The sequence below is a fragment of the Leuciscus leuciscus genome, assembly GCF_965113295.1.
Source record: "Leuciscus leuciscus genome assembly, chromosome: 23".
NCBI classification, from domain to species: domain Eukaryota; kingdom Metazoa; phylum Chordata; class Actinopteri; order Cypriniformes; family Leuciscidae; genus Leuciscus; species Leuciscus leuciscus.
The window spans coordinates 17974851-17998457 of NC_138747.1; the positions used below are offsets into that span (position 1 = coordinate 17974851).

At 38.2% G+C, this 23607-nt stretch overlaps 1 long non-coding RNA gene across 1 annotated transcript in view; it reads left to right on the forward strand.

Moving 5' to 3' along the window:
* Window positions 1-7594: 7594 nt before the first annotated feature.
* LOC309488221 overlaps window positions 7595-23607 on the forward strand; it is a 159140-nt gene continuing 143127 nt past the window's right edge. The window contains exon 1 of the long non-coding RNA XR_014202063.1: window positions 7595-8170. This is a non-coding gene — a long non-coding RNA (uncharacterized lncRNA). The remainder of the gene's footprint in view (window positions 8171-23607) is intronic.

The window sequence follows — 23607 nt, forward strand, 5'->3', positions numbered from 1 at the left end:
TTAAAAAAACAATTCAGGGTTCAAGGTAAAATTCTTTGTATTTGGCTTTGTGCATTGCATTCATGTTTAAATTATCTGAGCTCAGGTCACAGAAGTGCATCGAGCAGATTCTTGAAATGTGACAGTGATGTGACTCTCTTTCATTATATTTCTTACATTTAATTTGAAAATGTATCAACTATCTTATAAAAATATTATAACCTGTAGCACTACTCGCAAATAAAATCTGTAAAAAAATCACTTTGAAAAAAATTACCTGTGAAAAGCAAGATTTTATTTATTCAGTTATATTTCTCAATTAATTTATCACTCCTTTCTCTCTCCCAGCTGTGTTCCAAAGGTTCTGTGTTTGAGAAACATTTAAATGCTGATTATGAAGAAATTTGTAAAGTTGCCAGCTTCATTGAGTCCAGGATTGTGGCCTGCCCTGCTATCTCCGAATGAAACTGCCAAACCCAGCATTGCTGCATTCCTACAGGTAAATCACAGACAAGACAAACAGAACACACCATGAAAATCTTCAAACCCCTGGCCCCCAAAAATTACAGCTGTATTATTCTAGTATTATTCTAGTCTAAAACAGTATCCATATATGTACACTTTAAAAGTTTTTTTTTTAGTCAGATTTTCTTTTTTTTTAAGATTTTAATTGAAAGAAATTAATTTATCCTTACTGTTATTCAGCAAGGATGCATTAAATTGACAAAAAGTGACAGTAAAGACTTTAATAATTTTAATAAAACTGTATTTTATTTATCAAAGTACCTTAAAAAGTCCTACACCGGAATGAATTACATTAAATTAAATTACATAATAAATATTAAAACATAAAACTTGTTACATAAAAAAGTTGTTTTATAATAATTCACAATATTACTGTTTTTGCTGTATTTTTTGGGGGGTGCAGGAAACCTAAGAGAGGTCTTCAGACCTGCGGTCCATAATGATATCCCTAAGATCCCTAAGATCCAAGGGCCAGAGGGCGAGACTGGGGAATCAAGGAGGAAGGATTTCTCCTTTAACCTCGAGAGGTTCAACCACAGATGCCTCTCTGTGGCAGCCATAGTAGAACCATAAGGGGCTTTCGCACCAGAGGAACCTTTTCGTAGTTCCTAGAACTATTGGCGTAAGTACCCGTTTTTTGGCGTGTTCGCACCGCAGGAACTAGGAACCTTTTGGAGGAACTAATTTAGCTCCTACTTCAGAGTTGGGTCTAAACCAGCACTATAAGTACTACCAGTGACGTTAGTGTGCGCTGATTGGCCGAACGCAAGCGAAACACCACCACCCGCCATTTTCAAAAAAGCTGCGTAAACACAGATTACAGCCTATATATTTACTCCTGAAACTAGTAAATAGGGCTCCACTAGCCTTACCTGCTGCCACATAGGCCTTGTCCACCAGCCTAGATGACATCTGGCACGGCTAGATGAGAGACCTCTACAACCCGGGGCATCTTTTCATAACCATGTTCATGCAGTCCCTTCACATTCGAATGATTTGAGACAGTGGAGGTTATGCCTCACCGTGGAGATCGGGGAGAAACGTTGTGAAGGGGGAGTGTCGATGACCCGCCGGGAAACGCTCATTGAGTCTGCTTTGAACGACTTCCTGTTTTGCACTTTACTAGAGCCCCCTTAGTGATTTGATTCTGGAACCGGGCCTGGCTCAGCCGTATCTGTATGAACCAGAGAAATTCTGAAATCGAGCTTAGAGAGATGGAAGAGACTGAGGCAGTGGTACAGACAGAAGCTACTGTCAGTACATTGTGTATAACCAAAGACTTGATACACAGAAAGATGATGCACTCTTATTACTATGAATGGGAGAAAGTGCAACATGCAATATATATGGAATAAGTCCCAAAAAAGAAAAGAGCCAATCGCTGATTGGTAAAGTCATTGCGTCACTGCAGCTGCCATTAGAAGCTCCGGTTCCTATAGTGTTCTGAGACACCCGCTTAGGACTGCGGATGCACATTAACTTGGTCCAGCCTGAAAAATGCAGTTTTTTGTCATGTTTAGAAACAAAATTTATGAGACAGTTGTTGTCAGATTTCATTGGTGATTTCAAGAATGAAATTGAATCGTAAGCTTGGCGAAAAGTTTTAGAGAATTTGATGTTTCCCTATTCAAAGAGATAGGAGCTACAGTTGCATGCCAGCGAGGCGTTTCAAAGATGGCCACCGAGTGAAATGACTTGTCTTAAAGGGACTTTGGTATAACTGTGTTGTGTTCTGTGGGGTGAATATTCTGGTTGTCATGACAACAATGCGAGTTATGTGTGAGAGGCCGCTGTCGGCTCACACGCACTCTCAGGAACACGCACAAAGTAACGGCCGAGCTCAGTATTTTGAATTAATAATGCGGTTTCTTTCTCGCAAAACCCTACAGTGGGTATGGAAAGTATTCAGACCCCCTTAAATTTTTCACTCTTTGTTATATTGCAGCCATTTGCTAAAATCATTTGTCATTTTTTTTCCTCATTATTGTACACACAGCACCCCATATTGACAGAAAAACACAGAATTGTTTAAATTTTTGCACATTTATTAAAAAAGAAAAACTGAAATATCACATGGTCCTAAGTATTCAGACCCTTTGCTCAGTATTTAGTAGAAGCACCCTTTTGATCTAATACAGCCATGAGTCTTTTTGGGAAAGATGCAACAAGTTTTTCACACCTGGATTTGTGTATCCTCTGCCATTCCTCCTTGCAGATCCTCTCCAGTTCTGTCAGGTTGGATGGTAAACGTTGGTGGACAGCCATTTTCAGGTCTCTCCAGAGATGCTCAATTGGGTTTAAGTCAGGGCTCTGGCTGGGCCATTCAAGAACAGTCACGGAGTTGTTGTGAAGCCACTCCTTCGTTATTTTAGCTGTGTGCTTAGGGTCATTGTCTTGTTGGAAGGTGAACCTTCTGCCCAGTCTGAGCTCCAGAGCACTCTGGAGAAGGTTTTCGTCCAGGATATCCCTGTACTTGGCCGCATTCATCTTTCCCTCGATTGCAACCAGTCGTCCTGTCCCTGCAGCTGAAAAACACCCTCACAGCATGATGCTGCCACCACCATTCTTCACTGTTGAGACTGTATTGGACAGGTGATGAGCAGTGCCTGGTTTTCTCCACACATACCGCTTAGAATTAAGGCCAAAAGGTTCTATCTTGGTCTCATCAGACCAGAGAATCTTATTTATCACCATCTTGGAGTCCTTCAGGTGTGCTTTCATGTGTCTTGCACTGAGGAGAGGCTTCCGTCGGGCCACTCTGCCATAAAGCCCCGACTGGTGGATGGCTGCAGTGATGGTTGAGTTACTACAACTTTCTCCCATCTCCCGACTGCATCTCTGGAGCTCAGCCACAGTGATCTTTGGGTTCTTCTTTACTTCTCTCACCAAGGCTCTTCTCCCCCGATAGCTCAGTTTGGCCGGACGGCCAGCTCTAGGAAGGGTTCTGGTCGTCCCAAACGTCTTCCATTTAAGGATTATGGAGGCCACTGTGCTCTTAGGAACCTTAAGTGCAGCAGACATTTTTTTGTAACCTTGGCCAGATATGTGCCTTGCCACAATTCTGTCTCTGAGCTCTTCAGGCAGTTCCTTTGACCTCATGATTCTCATTTGCTCTGACATGCACTGTGAGCTGTAAGGTCTTATATAGACAGGTGTGTGGCTTTCCTAATCAAGTCCAATCAGTATAATCAAACACAGCTGGACTCAAATGAACGTGTAGAACCATCTCAAGGATGATCAGAAGAAATGGACAGCATATGAGTTAAATATATGAGTGTCACAGCAAAGGGTCTGAATACTTAGGACCATGTGATATTTCAGTTTTTCTTTTTTAATAAATGTGCAAAAATGTCAACAATTCTGTGTTTTTCTGTCAATATGGGGTGCTGTGTGTACAATAATGAGAAAAAAAAAAAGAACTTAAATGATTTTAGCAAATGACTGCAATATAACAAAGAGTGAAAAATGTAAGGGGGTCTGAATACTTTCCGTACCCACTGTATAAATGCGTCCTGAACACTTTTTATATATGGCACACGTCTCATTGTATGATACTTTTGTGTCTTTTTTGTACAGTTTGAGCCTGGTTGCCATTCATCGCCATTAGATGGAGGAGCGTGTGCAGGACATTTTTCTTTTGTGGTCCGAAAAAATAAAGAAGGACATAGGGCATTGGAACAACGCCAGGGTGAGTAAAAGATGACTTACTTTTCATTCTAGGGTGAACTATCACTTTAAGGTGGTTCTGTAAAAAGTCGCCATCCGCACTTTTTTCAATCAGCAATGTCTACAAGTGATCTGCAACACTTACTCAAAGTAGATGGATGTTGATTGGTGTGTCTGAGTGTAGTGTGACAACAGTCATTTTTGAAGTGGACGGTGAGAGTAAAGCCTCCTGACCTCCAGTTAACTGAGTCTGCTGTAGCCAGTTAGACATGCCCCTGTGCTGTTCTCCTTTGCTCCTCCATTAGCGAGCGAGAAAGAGAGAGAGGGTTTGTGGTTTCTCTCAGCAATAACTCATCCTGACTGCATTGTACCCTTGAAAAGTTCTGAACAGCTTAAGAAATGAAATGCAAGCCTTAGCAGCTCCCTGTGTTGACTAGAGGGCGATGAGAACAGGCAAAGTAGGATGGCATAATACTAGACATTTATTTATTCTAATGTAAAACTATATAGTTAATGTGAAATCGAAAATAAATGTATCAAAATGGAATAACTGATTTCTCATTGACATCAAGTAGGCAAGTAACGTCCACTTTTAATCACCAAATCCATCTCCAATTATAATCAAGTCCTGCCCAACAATTAATTTGGAAATTATATATATATATATGTATATATATATTAAAAATTTAAAATAATTTCTAAAATGTAGGCAAGTAACGTCCACTTTTAATCACCAAATCCATCTCCAATTATAATCAAGTCCTGCCCAACAATTAATTTGGAAATTATATATATATATATATGTATATATATATTAAAAATTTAAAATAATTTCTAAAATGTATTTATTAGTTAAATGCTTGACCAAACATTATTATCATCAAGTTTAGTCAAGAGGTTGGAATTAGGTAACACGTGCCTGGTTAACGTGGAGGCCATGCCTTAGAAATAGAAACGCATGCTATAACATGTAATGTTTGCAAATCTTGTCAGCCCGTGTCCCATCTGTCAGTGTTGTTGCTAGCAGTGTGCCATTTATTAAATATAGAAAATGCTTTTCAGTGAGAGAGCACTGGAACATTAAAAATAAACCTGACACTCAAAATAGTCTAGAAATGTAATCGTATGCAGAGAAGGTAGGGGCGAAGTCACATGTAAAACACATGAATACATTATGTACTGTATATTTAGATTATTATATATATATAACGAGTTGAGGTATGAAACATGATAGAGGGAAATATGTGTTTAATAGAAGCAGATGGGTTGTCGTGGCAACATTATGAGCCATATGTAATGCAACAAAATTCTTGAAATCTGGTTCTCGGTCCACAGCATATTAAATGCACACTGTCTAACAGCCAGTTAGAGAGCAGTTTAAGTTGTTCAGGGAAATGCAATTTTGGAAGAAACAACAACATAAAAAATAAACATGGGAGCATGATTTGGCTGGCCTCATCCTTTTTCCTTTCTTTTATTTAACTCAAAGACTACACACTTAAAAAGTATGTAGATTGTGTCTCTATTGTATTACACGTAGTGTGTGTGTGTGTGTGTGTGTGTGTGTGCGTGCGTGCGTGCGTGTTAGCTAATATATAATAAGTAAAATTAAAGGGTAACTCTCACCAAAATGCAACCTAGGGTCTTTTTGTTAATCTACCCGAGGCAAACTTTCGTTTAAAAGCATGATTAGAATGGAAACGCCACTTTTAAGTTTGACCGTATTTTCATTTTCGGTCAAATTGTCTTTTGAATGGGAGTGCTTGGGGCACTTCATCGACTATTTTTGACTGTCAAAATGCTGGCGAACACAGACAGTGAGTTGTTCAAAACCTTTCTTTTAAGTAAACTTTGTGTACACAAACAATGTTCTCAATGCTCGAGTGCATGTGTAGAGCCCCTAGTGATACTTTGAGCAAAGTTTCATGTTGTGTCGAGCCTTCTTAGTGTTTTAAAAATAGCGATTTTTGATACTATCATTGTAGTGCCCCAAGCACTAACATTCAAAAGGCAAAAGTGGCGTTTCCATTCTAATTATGCTTTTAAACGAAAGTTCGCCTCGGGTAGATTTACAAAAAGACCAAAAACAAAAGAATAACGGTTTACACTAAAATATTAATCAGCACAACTGTTTTCAACGTTGATGATGATAAGAAATGTTTCTTGAGCACCAAATCAGCATATGATTATGATTTCTGAAGGAGCATGTGACAATTAAGACTGGAGTAATGGCTACTGAAAATTCAGCTTTGAAGTCAAATAAAAATATTAAATATATTAAAATAGAAAACAGTTATTTTCAATTGTAATAATATTTATATATATATTATATATAAAATTGGATAATAAATACAACCTTGGAGAGCATAACCTATATAAAAAAAAAAATTCTTTCCAACCCTAAAACACTACCTTTGGAAGGTAGTAAAGACCTCCACTATACTATAGAAAGAAAAAATGGAGAAAAAGAAATAAAAGCATAAATATCCCACTTTTCCTGTATTCTGCCTATATTATGTCAAACAGCCCTAACATTTGAAATTGTATTTAAATGCGAAGCTTACCAGTGTGTTAGTATTAAAGCACCATATTTTTCTTGAGTAGATTAACACTGGAAAAATCACAAGTTTTTGGTTTGCTCATTTAAAATTTATATTTTGAAGTTATGTGTTGATATACAGAATATCTGCACAGAATTCTAAGATGAAGATGCAAAAGCCTCTAAGTGCCATCTAAAATTTTCTTCTAGAATTATCATTTTTATCAAGCTTGTATATTTCATTTCAGTAATTTCACTTAAATGGCAATGAAAATTACCTATTAATTATCATTTAAGTGAAATTACTGAACTTAAATATACAAGCTTGATAAAAATTATCATTCTAGAAGAAAATTTCAGATGGCACTTAGAGGCTTTTGCATCTGAACTCTTCAGATAAGGACTTGGCACAGCATTCAGCTTCACATTGTTGTTACTGTAGGCTCCACAAACACTCATTTGCTGTCAACTCAGATGTTTTAGAACAAAAAAATTGACACCTCTCGTACACCTGAATGGTTGCAGACAGGTGTGATGAATACAAGAAACAGGAATCTATACAGCTGTAGCTTGCATAAAATCAAATGTTTTTACCAAAACAGCACATCTGCGATTTGGGCATGCAACGCTTGTCAGGCATCTACTATCAGGGTTCCCACGGGTCCCAAGTTTATGAATCTGAAGAAAAAAAAACGTTTTGAAAATAGATACAGGTCCTTGAAAGTGCTTGAATTTATTTTGTGCAATAAGTTTTCTGGAAAAAATTCCATATTATTCCCTCCGGTTCGCTAATGTGTTATTTCGCCAACACTTTGTGGCCTATGCATACTAGCTTGCTTGATTTAACGTTACCTTAGTTACGCGCATTTACACGTTACGTTAAAGGCCAATTTATACTTCTGCGTCGGGTGCGCGTAGAAGGTACGGCGTAGCATACGCATTGACGTGTACCATACGTCGTACCCTTCGTCATACCCTGACGCGCACCTCCTCAAAAATGTAACTACGCGTCGCGGCGACGCGGACCGCAAGATCTGTGATTGGTCGGCTGGATAGCATCGCGTTTCCTCCTACGCATTTCCGGAATGATCTTCGACTCTGCACCGCCCGACCGCCATTTTTAAATTCCGAAGATCAGTGAAGAGCCATGGAAATAGACCAAGTGACCGAGAGATTGCTTGAAGAAGTGCGGAAATACAGCCATCTGTATGACTCATTCAGTCGCCATTGCTCGTAGAAACCTAAACTCAAAACAGCCGCGAGGAATGTAAACACAGTGGAACATTAAAACATTAGAACATTAAAACCCACCCGCGCCAACTAACGTTTCGGCGGTGTAACTGCAGAGCAACACAGACATTCGCAGAAGTATAAATGCTCACGACGGCGTCGCCTACGTGCGTAGCCTACGACGTACACTACGGCGTACACTCGACGCAGAAGTATAAATTGGCCTTTAGTGTTTCCCATTAAGTATTTTTCCTCAAAACGAGCTTTATAATGTAAATTTGTCTCTAAGCAGGCGGTTGAGGGACAAATCCGAATAAGGGACCGTCTACAAAGTGTAAAACTCTTTTGCACATTTTATATTATGAAACATATTCAGTAGCTTTAATGTGACACTCAGGGTTGCCAACTCTCACGCATTGAGCGCATAGGCGGAGTTTGACATTCGAGCCAGGGGGGGAAAAAAAAAAAATAAAAAATAAAAATAAATTCATTGTAGCAGCTGGGACCTATAGAAGCTTGTTTCCGCCACTGAATAATAAATAAATAATAATAATTGCGACCCCTATAAAGTTGCAAAATGGGAGATATAAAGTTAGAATTGCGTGATATAAAGTCGCAATTGGGAGATATAAAGTCAGAATTGCGTGATATAAAGTCGCAATTGCGTGTTATAAAGTCAGAATTGTGAGATATAAACTATTCTGAGGTAAAAAACAAAACAAAAAATATATATATATATTTATCGACTTTTTATCTCACAATTGCGACATCTCGCAATTCTGACTTTATTTCTCAGAGATATAAAGTCAGAATTGTGTGAAATAAAGTCGTAATTGCGTGTTATAAAGTCAAGTATAAAGTTTATTTCACGCAATTCTGACTCTATATCTCTGCGAAATAAAGTCAGAATTGCGAGATGTCGCAATTGTGAGATAAAAAGTCGCAATTATCTTTTAAAATGTTTTATTTTGTGGCGGGAACAAGCTTCCATAGGGACCTGCATGGCCTATCAATTGGGGAACTGAGCACTAGCACATACTGTATGGACAAAACAAACATGCTAAATAAACACATATTTATTTTTAACCCAAGAAAAAAACAGTACAACAATACAATCATATTTGTAAACAGGTAGAACTTCGCCACTTGACTTCGCATCGCATCTTCGTTCGGACACAATTAGGATCAATGAAATGTGGACCAGTTTTGCACTGTTAAAATATTATCTTCAACCAAAACGAAAAGATTTTTAAGGTTTTTCTTTCCTTTTTTCAAAACACATTGTGGCAATGAGAGTGATTAAAAAACAAGTATTTCGCATTTTGTTGTACTTCATGAAACATTTAAAACATTTTGAGAGGAAAAAATGAACACAATACTCTCCACTTTTGAAACATATTGAACAGCATATTGAAAACAGTGTGTTGAGTTTCTCCAGCTTAAGCAGTTATTTGGCAGAGAAATAAAACTTACAGACCTAGACATTGTCCAGACTAGTGCAACAGTAATTTTCGTTTTTTGCGTCCTGCATATGCGTCGATAATGGTCTCAGGTGAGAGCATAGGGGTGAGAGCTTGGCCGTAATGTCGCTTTCGATGTGAAGTCACATGACCCAGAGCCACGAATTTTTTTTTTTTTTACTAAAGCAGTAGGCCTATATGAAATCAGATGTATTACCTACCGCCATTTAGTTGTTTTGTGTTATTTAAAATATTTATAATATATCTTTTTTTTTTTTTTTGGTGAAAAAAGTTTGCGCTTAACTGTAATTTCATGCATTTTAAAGATGTAGCCTACTTTTTTTATTACTGAAATGCTCAAAAGTATTAACAAGAAAAATATTTCATTAACGTTACCCACTCTACCTCAGCGAACAAAAAGGAGAAAGAGAAAAAAGCACAAACATTTAAAATGCACAACATTAAAAATACGAACCATGCAGCATTATTTTTACCTCATGTAAATAAGAGGCTGCTTTAACTTGTTTCCGCTGATTTCCATATTTTTTTTAATTCCATCATTTTGAGATAAAATGCAAGAATATAAGAACCAACGAGTTTTTACGACAATGTTGTCAAATATCTATTTCTTTACAACAGCACAGTGTACTGCACTCAAAAGTTACAGTAGAGAGCAGTCTGAAGAACATCTACTGTACTCTGTACATCTACTCTAATGATCGAGGCGACGGTGAAGCGACTCAAGTTTGGCTGTACTCGTTGCCCAGACTCCCTCATAGTCACACCATGGACAAATACATGGGCAACTAGAGTGGCACTGCTTGTCTCTTTGGCCTTGCCCTTCACCTTCATCTTCCTCCTCCTCCTAGCCAGAGCCATAGAGAGAAAGAGTTGCGACACTCTTTGATGTCGCCGCTATGGCTGTCACGTTCATGTAAGCCCCAATAGTTCCAAAACATATGCTGGCTGTCATGTTCTTCTATGGGAATTTGCATTATTGAACGGTAAATATAAAATAAAACACACACCCAAGTACTTTTTCAGCTGTTATTGCATTATTGCATTTTGTTAATGTCAGTTTTGCATTTGGAGATAAGTTTTAGGCTATATTTTTGGAGGGAAAAGCTTAGTGTTCATGTTCGCATGGGTAGTAGCACTGGCTTTAGCTGCTCTAACTTAACTTTTCCATATCATTCATCTGATGATGGACGTCTCATGATATTTATTTTAGCGCAACTGGGCGTATTAGGCTATTGATTCCCGTGATTTTGCTTAGGTCTGCCGTGGCGGTCCGTTCAGAATTCGCTTAGAAGCTATAGCTCACTTCCTCTGATGAAAGTGGCCACCCCCAGGACCACAACGTGAAACATGATCATGTTAAGACTAAGAATATAATTTTAAGATTAAGCCATACACATATTATCAAAACTATAACAGATTAAAAACGAATTTACACTTTTATGTTTGGGTCTATAGGTAAGTGCAGAGTCAAGATTTTTCTCTATGGCTCTGGGTTAGTGTACAGAGTAGGCTAAGAGTAAGGGTAGCTGTAACTCAATCCAAGTAACTTAAGCAATTAACTAACAAAACACTTGTAACTTCTGTTACAGCTATTGAGACATCAATTAAGCATGGCTGATACAAATGAAGGTTTTCAAATAAAATATTTTTTTAATAAACAATGACAGACAACAAAAATGTGTGCTTGTGTGAGTGTGTGTGAACAAGAAAAACAAAAAACAGGGGCAGGTGATCCATGAAACAGACAGGACTGGTGATGGCCATAACAATCCTAGAGGTCCAGCATTGTTCTCACAAGCCGCTTCCCTCAAGACAACAAAACATAATGAAAAGTTAGTATATCCAAAAAAATTAAATTAAATAAAAGTTGCTATAAAGGTGGTAGCGATTCATTACCGAACTCTTACTGTCACAGCTGACGAAGTCTCGCTAGCTAGCAGAGCTTGAAAATTGGTTGAAACAACCAACATAAAATATAAATAATTACGCTGTGCATATACAAATGAAGACCAGTATAAGCATCGCAAAGGGCCTCTGATACAATATAGACAGTTGACAATTCAAAAGAGGTCGATATTTCAGCAACTTACCTCTGGAACAACTCGACGCGCAGCAATGTAAGTGAATGGTGTCCAACGCCCAAATGACAGTGTTTGGAACTAATCCGATCTTCAAATCCCGGAAGTAGGCGGTTAAAAGCGCCGCCATTTTTTACAACGGAGGTCTATGGGAGTGTCGCAACTCTTTCTCTCTATGGCTCTGCTCCTAGCCATACACCAAAACCCATTGAACTGACTCTGGCCCTTTTATCTATCTATTGAAGGTTCTGATTGGTGTGTGATCAATTTTGACTCTTAGTGTTTCCACTTGGGTAATTGTGTGCTAAATGAGCTGAAGCTGTGCTGACTTGAGTGAACAATATTGAATGCTAGTGCTTTCTAAATGACAACATGGTGTAGGCAATGAGAAATGAAGGGATTTGTGTGTAGAGTTTTGCAGTGACAGTTCAACAAATCTGAGTCAAGTGTCAAAACAGGGGAATAGTGCTTAAAGTTTAGGGAAATGGGTGTGCTTTTTGATAAATGGCATTATGGTTTTGAAATTTTAGTTCAAAAGCCTGGTTATAGTATTTAAGCAATCGAGAAAAACTGTAATACAGGTAGGCTATGTCAGAATATGTTACCAAGGACACGACGGATTATTTAAAACAAGTTGATGATGAAACCAGAACCGTGAAAGACAAATGGATAAAGTATGCTTTATTCCCCCTTCTGCAACTATTACATTCAGTTCTCTTTGCTTCATTGTGTCTTGTTTATTGAGAGGCCATAGTGCTCATAAAAAATGACGTGGCGCATCACTGAACATGCATTCACGAACACATCCCGACTATGTAAGGTTCTACATATATACAGTACAGCGCTAAGTCAGCATTTTCTGGCCTGAACATCATCAAATCAAGCTCAAGTTCCATTTAGGCCCATGTTTTCTCTTATATATTGGCATAAAAATGCGGTATATGTTCTTCCTCTGTATTCCTATATTAAAATATTTGTCAATTGGATTTTCTTTTTCAAATGTAAAAAAAAAAAAAAAGAATACAAAAATAAATAAATAGTTAAAGCTGTGAAGTCATGTTTGTTCTCTAGATAGACCTTTTAAAAGTATTTAGATGATATCCAAACATTAACAAATATTATATACCCTAATTATACTGTTCACTATGTTAATACAAGATAATGTTATATATATTCTGAATACTTTAAACCCCTTTATGGATTACTCCTTGGCTTGTACATTTATCTGCCTGTTTCAGGGAAGGAAATATGGAGAGAATACCTTGGATGTCAATTGTTATCTCTCATTCTCCGCGAAGGAACTCGCTTTGAGTTGCAATGAGGATGTGGGTGGAATCCCATCAAAGACAGCTTTGTTGATTCCTGTCGAACAGATTTTCTATATATTAGCTCTGTGCACGACAGGCAGGAACGCAACAACACAATTCAGATAAAAATACAAAGGTAGCGGCTTTTGTGTTCCGTGTGATGACAATGCTCCTAAAGCGTTTAAAGTCGTAGGGCTACATGCCTCTTCCTGTCATGTTCTCAGGTTGGAGGTGCAATTTTCGAACAATGTTCCTTTTCAGTCTGTCACCGTGCAAAACTAAGTTGTGATCTACAAATAATTATTGTCAGGCTTCTTGAGCAACCTCTAAAAGAAGACTAAGCTAAAGGCAGACAGAGCGACATCAAAACGGCTTCCTCTCATGACAGATTACACATTTCAAATTCATAAGTCTTTTTAACTGTCAATACCGCAATGTTAATTATTGATTATTAATGATGCAAAACTATATTCTATACATTTTCCTCATCGTACTGAAGATATGTCACATTTATTTCTTTTTTTGTTTGGTTAGACCTTATTCCATATACCAGTAAAGCATTCACTCTAACCTTTTAACTTTTTTAATGTCACACTTGTGATGTTTTGGCCAGGAGCAGAAGGTTAATAAAGAAGGTTAATAAAGGTCAATGTTATGCACAAATGTAATTCAATATGACAAGTTTCTGAGTAGGTTTGGCATGTTAATGAAATGTTAATGAATTTGGTCTAGATCTTCTACGCTGCTGCTGCTGCTGAAAAGGTATGGACTTGCTACTACCAATAGATACACAGACACAGTGCTGTGAGCATGTAAGACAGGGGTTCTCAACAACTCTGGCCCTCGAGATCCAGGCTACATTTGAAAAAGTAGGCAGCTGACTTGTTGCCTTACTGCCTTGCTTCAGGCAATGACTTTGTAAGCAGCGTTTGCTCTCAAAGGTTCCTCACAAAACTGATTTTGGACAGGCTTCTGAGGCAGCGTAACGGTTTAATGATCTACAGCACAAATAGAACAAGCTTTGGTGATAACTAAGCAAATATTCAATTACTACAGTAGTAATGTCTCACTAGAAGTGACATCAGAGTGGAAAACGGTGGTCGAAAATTTACATTTAAACACAAACTGACCACCAACTGCAACTTTCAGATGACATTTTTATTAAATTTTTTTAGCTCAACTGTCACAGAATGGAAAGTACAGGATTTTGAGATATCAAAGGTAGCGAAGGATGCATCTATGCTGCCTTCAAAAATCAATCAGATGAGAAGTGAAGCTAACATTGGATTCTGACATGCCTTGATGCCTTCATTCCTTGGAATGCACCATCCAAAGGCAGCATTTTTAAGCTTTCGGACACAGCCCCACTTTCCTGCAGAGTTTAGGTCCAACCCTAATCAAACACACTGTAACAAGTTAATCAAGGTCTTCAGGATTCCTAGAAAGTGACAGGCAGGTTAGAGCTAAATTCTGCCTTGTGGAAAAGTGGACCTCGAGGGCCACAGTTGAGAACCTCTGATGGAAGATGTACTGATGCTGCATGAATAGACGTACATAAATCCTGTATCAGATCTAGGCAGGTGGAGTTGGGGAAGGTGGAGGATTTCAGAGGAAATCTGATAATGCACTGCAGGACTAGCCTACAATGAACAATGAACCAGAATATTTAAATGTTGAGCACGCAATCTCAATTGGTTGCAGAATCAGCAGGGACCAATCAGCTTGTGCCATTTGGTAATGGTGTGATTGCTTGCAGATGCATGTAAAGAACCTATCATACTGTGCCATATAAAGTTTCATGACTGAACTTAATATTTGTTCAAATGCCCAAACATGCCTATCAAATGTTTACAAAAAATGGAGGAAATGCTAGTGAAGCTAATGTGAAGGGCAGAGTCAAATTGCACATTGATTTTGAAAGATAAAAGGCTGAATTTAGTTTTGAGTGGTTGCAGTAATATTAAATATTATGGCCAACATTAAAATGTTATACAATTTGTCTTAATAAATTAAAAATAAAATAATATAAACTAAAATCTTTCATTTTAAATGCTACAAGTGAATTTCACAATTTCAAAAAGCTTCACAACGTTATATTGTAAAATACAAACATTTTAGATATGCCAAAGAATACACTTTTAATAGTGTTAAATTATTAGTGTTTTTAAAGATTAACCTTAAATTCAAAGGAAATAAGCATGTACAATTAAATATACAATATCAGCTGATATGAAAAAAAAAAAAAAAAAATCTACCAGTAAAATAACAAATATTGTACCAATATATTGTGCATCATTCTCTACTTAATCTTGTTGTGGCCAGAGGCCAATCTGGTTATCAGGATAATCTATTAGATTATGCTTATTCAATTTGAATATAATAATATCTTGATGCAATAAATATTAAAAGAGAACAATTTGGGTTTGGGTTTTTATAATGGATCATTTGAATTTGATTTGGGGTTTTAAATTTGAGAAATTATTCTCAAGGTCAAAACACTCTAGTACCCAGAACAAATAAAGCTTTAACCAAAAACTTACCAGCTGTAGATAAACACAATGATGTTTATCAGCTGTTAGGTAACAAGCCACTGGTGAATATAATCAAGAGGTGCAGAGAAACAATCATCTAGAAAAAAATTAGACTTCAAAATAAAAGACAAACTGAGACATTGGAAAAAGATCCTCAATCTCTTTCAACAGGCAATGAAACAACAACAACAACTCCAGAACACGGTCCAAATTTCAGTGCATCAGAACCACATTTTATATAGTCTGACCTCTCTGCCCTCTGTGACTCAGTTATGTTTTCACTCTCAAAATTCACAAATGGACCACAGTATAAAAAATGTATAATGGACATTTCTATTAATTATTAAAATAACTTTCTGTCATCGTCTCCCTGCCTTGTCTCACAGGTTGAGGTCAGAAGTGCAGCCAGTGAGGAGGTCTCAAAAACAAACAATGCACTGCATTACTGACAACAGCAGAACTTTCCTGATATTATTCCGTTCAATGTCTTTTTATTATTTAGAGGTTTAATTGTATTATTATGAACCTTTATCCCCAAACAGAAACTATCTCAACCACAGTCCTCAATCTGTTCACTGACCATCTGACATTAAGCTATTTCTATGGTAATTTTTTGTTTTTGACCTGCGAAATCTGAATTTTGAAGATGCTCACCCAAGTGGACACATTTGAAATTGTATTTGAATTGCATTGTAATGTGGACTGTAAAAAAGTATGTATTCGAAAATGATGAGGCATGATTAGTCATGTGACGCATATTGTACCTATAGATAGGCTATCTATGGTTATACCGTCATGTACATCTGCTATTCCAACGCTATCTCACGACCAATTCGTACGAATTCGTACAAATGATAAAAAGTTGGCTAATTCGTACGACCTCACTCGTACGAATTTGTACGATTTGTCTAAACCCACGTGATGGGTAGGTTTAGGGGCGGGGTCAGGGGTAGGTCATTCGTATGAATTCAGACGAATTGGCAAATTCGTCAAATATGTACGATTTTGCAAAAATCTTACTAATTCGTACGAGTCAGGTCGTATGAATTCGTACGAATAAGCCACCTCGTAGAATTTGTACGTTTTCCCATGAGATCGGGTTGGCTATTCACCCTGACAGTGTTGCTAAAGGGTACGTTTACATGACAACGATGTACTAAAAACTGAAACGTTTTTCCTTTGTGTTTTTCGCGTACGTCTAAAAATGCTGTATTATGCATGGCCAGTAGTTGGCGATGCCACTTTGTAAATAAATACTGTGCGCCTATAGACTGAACACTTAATACGCATGTGCATGACGTCAGCGTTTTCAAAAATGCACTGTTTTGTAGTTTACACTGAGACAATTGTATTGACAATTGTACAAATGTATTGTTTTCAAAAACTTGCACTTTGAACCTGTTTTCAAATGTTATGCAAAAGTTTGCATAAAATGTTTTCCGTTTTTATTGAAAATGGGGTAGTGTAAACGGCCCCTAAGATAAATGTTACTTTGTACAATCTACATAGTTTAGCTCCAATCTTGTTTAAACTCACCTGCCTGTAACTCTCTAGTAATCCTGAATACCTTGATTAGCTCGTCCAAATGTGTTTAATTAGGGTTGGAGCAAAACTAGACCCCGAGGGCCAAAGATGAAACCCCCTGTTTTAGACCATACATGGAATGATGATTGAGTGTGACCTGGGTGCACCAGTAAGTAGCAGGATATTTTACTAATACAATTATTGTGGCAGAAGAATAGCTAAAAAAAAAAAAATTATGTATGGTCTTTCGGTATCACCTCAAAGAGCTTTTGCAGTTTACGCATGCGTAGTAGTGAGCTGATTTTAATGCTTTCCAACATTTCAGTGTGGACGAGCAACCTTTGGAAAATGCTTGATAAAGTTAGTGTGGATGAAGAGTGTTTGGAGAAAGAAAACTCCGCTTTCAAATATATCCGGATTACGTAACATTAAATTTTCAGCTCTAATCCGATTACCTAGCTGTAGAATGCGAGTTTGATCTGGTAAAATGGTTTTAAAAAAGTGTTTTTTAGATGGACCCTTCTTGTCTAAATTGACTTTCTTGGCCAAAATATGTTGCAATAAGGACCACAAGTCATTAACTGGTTTGATATAAGTGTCATATTCTGACATCCGGATGGTTATGGAGCAAAAAGAAGAAGAAAATCCAGTTTTTACAGGTTAATGGGGCTCTAGTTTAATAACTGTGATGTTTCAGCTCTGTAAATTATTAAGGAAGTAGATAATAGAGAGAAAGTGCTGGTCAGAGAATAAGTAAGGCCTGGCTTTTTTCACACTCTGTCTCTGTCTGGAGGAAGCGCCGTGGCGATTCATCTGCCTCGTCAAACATACGGCACCGGCTCTTCAATTACCAGCGACCTCGGCTGTAACCAGCACATGTAAAGCACAAGGAACATGCACTTCATTTCACCAAGTATTAAAAGTTTGATTAAAAGAGAGCGTGTGTGTGAAGTAACACCCCACATGTTGTGACAATTTATGACGGAATGGCAATTAATATAGCTTCAAAGTTGGCTATGATCGCTGGCAGGCGGCGGTGTTTTTTTTAAGGATGTGTCGCTTCTTCACTGAGGTCTCTACTCCTGTCTGTCTTCCGCTAGAGCACCTATCAGAGATGACTCAGAACTGAATGATAGTAACAAAATACCGTTTGTTTGTTCCTTAATGTCTGCTACAGACTGTGCGAGACTACAGACTGTGCGATTTCTGCAATCTTATAAGATCATTACAAATCACACTGTACGACATGGATCTAATAAACTTGGCTACGACATGTAGCCTATGTTGACTGTATGATGATGTACGATGACTTTACTTGGCTACAACGCAAGATAGTATCTTAAATGTCATCAGCATGTGTTAGTGGTAAACAAATAGAGCTAGATGAATCGCACTTTGGCAACTGTGATTTTTATTACAGTAATATTATTTTATTACTAAATAATAGTAAGCTGTTGTAATAGTACTAAAATCGCAGTGAGCTGATTTTAACGTTTTCCAAAATTTCAGTGTGGACGAGCAACCTTTGGAAAATGTTGATGAAGTTAGCGTTGACGATGAGTGTTTGGAAAAAAACGGGTTACTTGACTGTAACCCTGTAACGAGATGCTGCACTCAAAGCGCTATGGGACATCTTTGATTGAACCGGTTGTAAAGTATGTGTGTCAAACACACCAAGGAACTTGGCTTTAAATAACCTCTGATGATGACATCATTGGAATGCACACTCGTGAGAGGCTATAAATAGACGTATAAATAGACAGGTGTGCCGAGAATACCAACGCTGACGCACTGGAAAGTGTCTGGACCCCTTAAGGTTGAGTGGTGTGTGCTCACAAACACTAGAAAAGGTCTCAGATATGAGCTTGGGATGTCGACTTGAGGACATGTGAGCCTGGAGTAGCATGAACAGCCAAACTATAATATCTGATGAATATGTGCTGAGAGGACCAGCCTGCCGCATCACATACTAAGGTGGCTCCCCTTGCCAAAGCCTTGGAGGAAGCAACCCCCCTGGTAGAATGAGCCACAACTCCTAGAGACAAAGCTTGACTGCACGCCTCGTAGGCTAGAGCAATAGTGTCACCCATTGTAACATTGTTTGCTTGGTGGCAGCCACCCCCCGGTAGTGGCCCCCGTAGCAAATGAAGAGTTGCTCGGACTTATGCCACTGGCTAGTGCGGTGGACATAAGTCTGAAGAGCACGGACTGGATTCAGTCGGTGAAGTTTCTCCTGCTCCAGCATAGTGAAAAGCAGAGGAAAGAAGACTTCAAGAATGTCCGGATGCACGGTCGAGAATGGAACTTTAGGTAGACAGTCTGGGCAACGGTGCAAAATAGCTTTGAACAGTCCAGGGGCAAAGTCTAAGCAGGATGGCGAAATCGCCAGAGCCTGCAAATCCCCAATTCTCCTATTAAAGAAGTAGAAGTAAAGAATGAACTATTAAAGAAGTAATAGTCATAAGAAAAACTATCTTTAGAGTCAGAAGCCTGTCAGGTACTTACTCTAGTGGTTCAAAGGGGGTCTCAAAAAAGTCCCTCATTGACTATAGCTAAGTCCCACAAAGGCCTCTAAAACGAGGCCTCAGCCGCCTGGCTCCACGGATGAAGCGGGTGACCAGAGGGTGCTTCCCGACTGTCGCCCCCTTCAGTCAGGGCACGGCAAGCCGATATGGCGGCCAAAAAAACCTGAGAGAAGCGGGGCATGTGCCTGTTGATAGCTTTCCCTAAGAAACTCCAGCACTGAAACAATCTGGCAGTGAACTGGGTCTGCATGGCGTGCAGTACACCATCTTTCAAAGACACCCCCTTTAAGGGCATAGATTATTCTTGCGGAGGGAGCCCTATCACTCAGAATAGTCTGTACAACATCAGCTGGAAGCCTAGAATGGGACATGAGGACATCCCTATCTGGAGAGAGAGCGAAAGGGACGGACCCATCCTCGCTCCTCAGCCAGATCGACTCTCAAAGCCCCATAATCTTAATGTGGCAGCTTACCCTTATATGAAAATATGCGAGATAGATATGTGCTTTAATAGAGAACAACTCACAGTGCCACACTCGCCATGCTCGAACGCAAGGGCAGCATGCTCTTCCCCCAAACACTCATAGCAGAACTCAAGTGTATCATAATCTGGGATGGGCCGTAAACACGAAGGCCCGCCTCGTCTGATTGTTTGCGGCATGATGTTCTCTTTTTCTTTTCACACTGAGAAATTTCTGCACACTGACAACTGGAAATCTAACTCCTAACAGAGTGGACAGACGGAGATTGTAGCACACACACACAATGTGGCATCTGAAGACAAGGAAACACGAAGGCGCACCTGTTTCACGTCTATTTATAGCCTCTCATGAGCGCACATTTCATCATTGACGTCATTTTCAGAGGTATTTAAAGACAAGTTCCTTGGCGTGTTTGCCACACATAGCCTACTTCACAATCGGTCAAACAAAGACGTTTTCCCATTGCGTTATGAGCGCAGCATTGAGAGTAGCTTTTTCAGGGAACCCAGTTTTCAAATATATCCGGATTAATGTAGACTTAACCTTAAATTGCCAGCTCTTATCCGATTACCTGGCTATAGAATGCCCGTTTTGTGTGTGTGTGTGTGTGTGTGTGTGTGTGTGTGTGTGTGTGTGTGTGTGTGTGTGTGTGTGTGTGTGTGTGTGTGTGTGTGTGTGTGTGTGTGTGTGTGTGTGTGTGTGTGTGTGTGTGTGTTTAATCTGTTAAAATTGTATCATATTCGGACAGTTATGGAGCACAAAGAAAAAGAAAATCCAGTTTTTACAGGTTAATGGGGCTTTAGTTTAATAACTGTGATGTCAGCTCTCTAAATTATTAAGGAATTAGATAACAGAGAGAAAGTGCTGGCCAGAGAATGAGTAAGGCCTGGCTTTTTTCACACTCTGTCTCTGTCTGGAGGAAGCGCCGTGGCGATTCATCTGCCTCGTCAAACATACGGCACCGGCTCTTCAATTACCAGCGACCTCGGCTGTAACCAGCACATGTAAAGCACAAGGAACATGCACTTCATTTCACCAAGCATTAAAAGGCTGAGTGAAAGAGATTGTGTGTGCGAAGTAACACCCATTGCGACAAGTGACGACGGAACTGCAATTAATGTAGTTTCAAAGTTGGCTATGATCGCTGGCAGGCAGCTGTTTGTTTTTTTTAAGGATGTGTCACTGCTTCACTGAGGTCTCTACGCCTGTCTTCCTGTCTGTCTGTCTCTCGCTGGAGCACCTGTCAGAGATGACTCAGAATTTAATGAACAGGAAATGAGGAAATACCATTTGTTTGTTCCTTAACGGCAAACAGCTGATCAGGCCAAGAAGCGTTTAGGAAACGTTGATTTTGGTTGTTGTTTGGTGCCATTCATGATTGACTGCATGGTAAGGACACAAAAGCGATGCATACTGTATCACTTTATTTTAGAATTAAAAATTAATTATAAGGAATTTTAACATCACTAAGTTAATGAAAGTCAACTTTTTAGCACATTTCTAGTGTATTTTAACTTCTTAGGTAATGTCAACTGTATATGACCCATTTCAGGTGAAGCCAATATTACTTTTTAAAACTTAATCGGAGCAAATTCTTGAGGATATTCAACACCACAAATCCATGAAATGGGCGATCTCTAAGATCTATACTATGATTAACACAAAACAATCCCCCTCGATGGCTCCATTGAGGATTATATAGGAGGAGGGGCTAAACCTGGTACTTGAGGAAAATGTCTGGGACTCAATCCTTGCCTGAATACATTCATCAGCAATAAATGCTTGGCAGACTCTCATTCAATTCAAGGAAGTGCTCAGAAATCACTGGTCCAGAACTAATCTTAACAAAATATTTCCTTATTTTGACCCAACCTGCCTTCGTTGCGTAACTGAACACTTTACTGCACTCTGGCCGTGTCCCAAGTTGTGTGACTTCTGGGGGAGTGTTCAGATGTTTCTCAGTTATCTTCTCTTTACCAGTGGACCCTGACCATGTAACGGCAATGTTTGGTGTTTTAACATAATCTGTCAAACTGGCTGATAGTGCAAACTTGGCAACTTTATTGGCTAGATGACTCATTCTCATGAATTGGAAACCAATTGGTCTTTTACTTTCAGCTTGTTCTTAAAATGGAAAAGATTTGCAATGAGACAGAAGCATAATCTCTTTTTGAAAGTGTGGCACCCTTTCCTGGAATACATTCTTTAGTTTGTTTAGTGTGTATAATTATTCCTGCTTGACATTTTGTGTTATTTGTATTACTGTTATTATTATTGTGAATATGTGTTATTTCTGTATATTTTCCCATTTTTACTATTTGAATGATGACTCATTTAAATGTGAGTTTAATTAAAGCAAGAGCAAAAAAATAAAAAGAAAGAGAGAGAGTAGAGAACGAGATCTGAGCCAGGATGCTCCTCTAAAAGAGATTCTTAATCTCAATGGGACTTTTCCTGGTTAAATAAAGGTTAAAAAACACAAGACGCAGACGGAAAACTGTAGTAATTTTAATTGTTTTATCAGGACAATTGTTGGTAACACTTTATATTACGACCCGCAAACTACTGCGAAAGTAAACCGAAATTACGGTGTACGTTTCTGTAATTATAGTGTACTTCCGTGTAGGTATAAGGGAACAATAATTAAGTTTTGGGTAATAAAAGTTTTAATCACATTTCTGGCAAAATATGTTCTTGTGCAATGTAGTTACAGGGTAATTTTGACATATGTGGGTTGTAAATTAAACTTACTAAACTACTTAACGTTAAGCCAAAAAAAATAGTTTCTGCTATGATTTTAATTTAGAACGTACCATGTAGTACTTAGTACTTACCTTATCACATTGTATTGCAATGACACTTAAATGTCAGGGCAAATATACTGTGTAATTAAAAGGGTTTTTTTTGTACCTCCTTGTTCTGTGTAGTTACAGGGTAAGTGTAACTCCTGCGGGCTGTAAATTAAAGTGGCGCTTGCTACCCCCTTGTTCTGTGTAGTTACAGGGTAAGTGTAACTCCTGCGGGCTGTAAATATGGATATAATGTGTTACTTTGTTGTTTGAGTATACTGTAGAAAAGACAATGTTTTATTAAGATGAAAAAGTGTTTTGAATTTTTTTTTTGTAAAATAAAAGTCAGAAATTAAATGGGATCCTTTATTGTATATTTACTGCACTTACCCTGTAACTACACAGAACAAGGGGGTAACAAGCACCACTTTCATTTACAGCCCGCAGGAGTTACACTTACCCTGTAACTAGTCAGTTGAAACGGGTAACAAACACTATACTATGTAACAATACGAAACAACACTATTTGCACAGTAATTACAGAGAAAGGTACTCTTATTAAAAAAAAAATATATTTTTTTTTTTTTTTATTACACAGTATATTTGCCCTGACATTTAAGTGTCATTGCAATACAATGTGATAAGGTAAGTACTAAGTACTACATGGTACGTTCTAAATTAAAATCATAGCAGAAACCAATTTTTTTGGCTTAACGTTAAGTAGTTTAGTAAGTTTAATTTACAACCCATGTCAAAATTACCCTGTAACTACATTGCACAAGAACATATTTTGCCAGAAATGTGATAAAAACTTTTATATACAACAGACGTACAATTTTTGCCTGGAATATATGAACAGAATAGGTACCTGTTAGTTTAAAAATAATTACATTATAAATCATTTGCTTGTATATCTGGTTGTACCCCTTTATTACCCAAAACTTAACATAT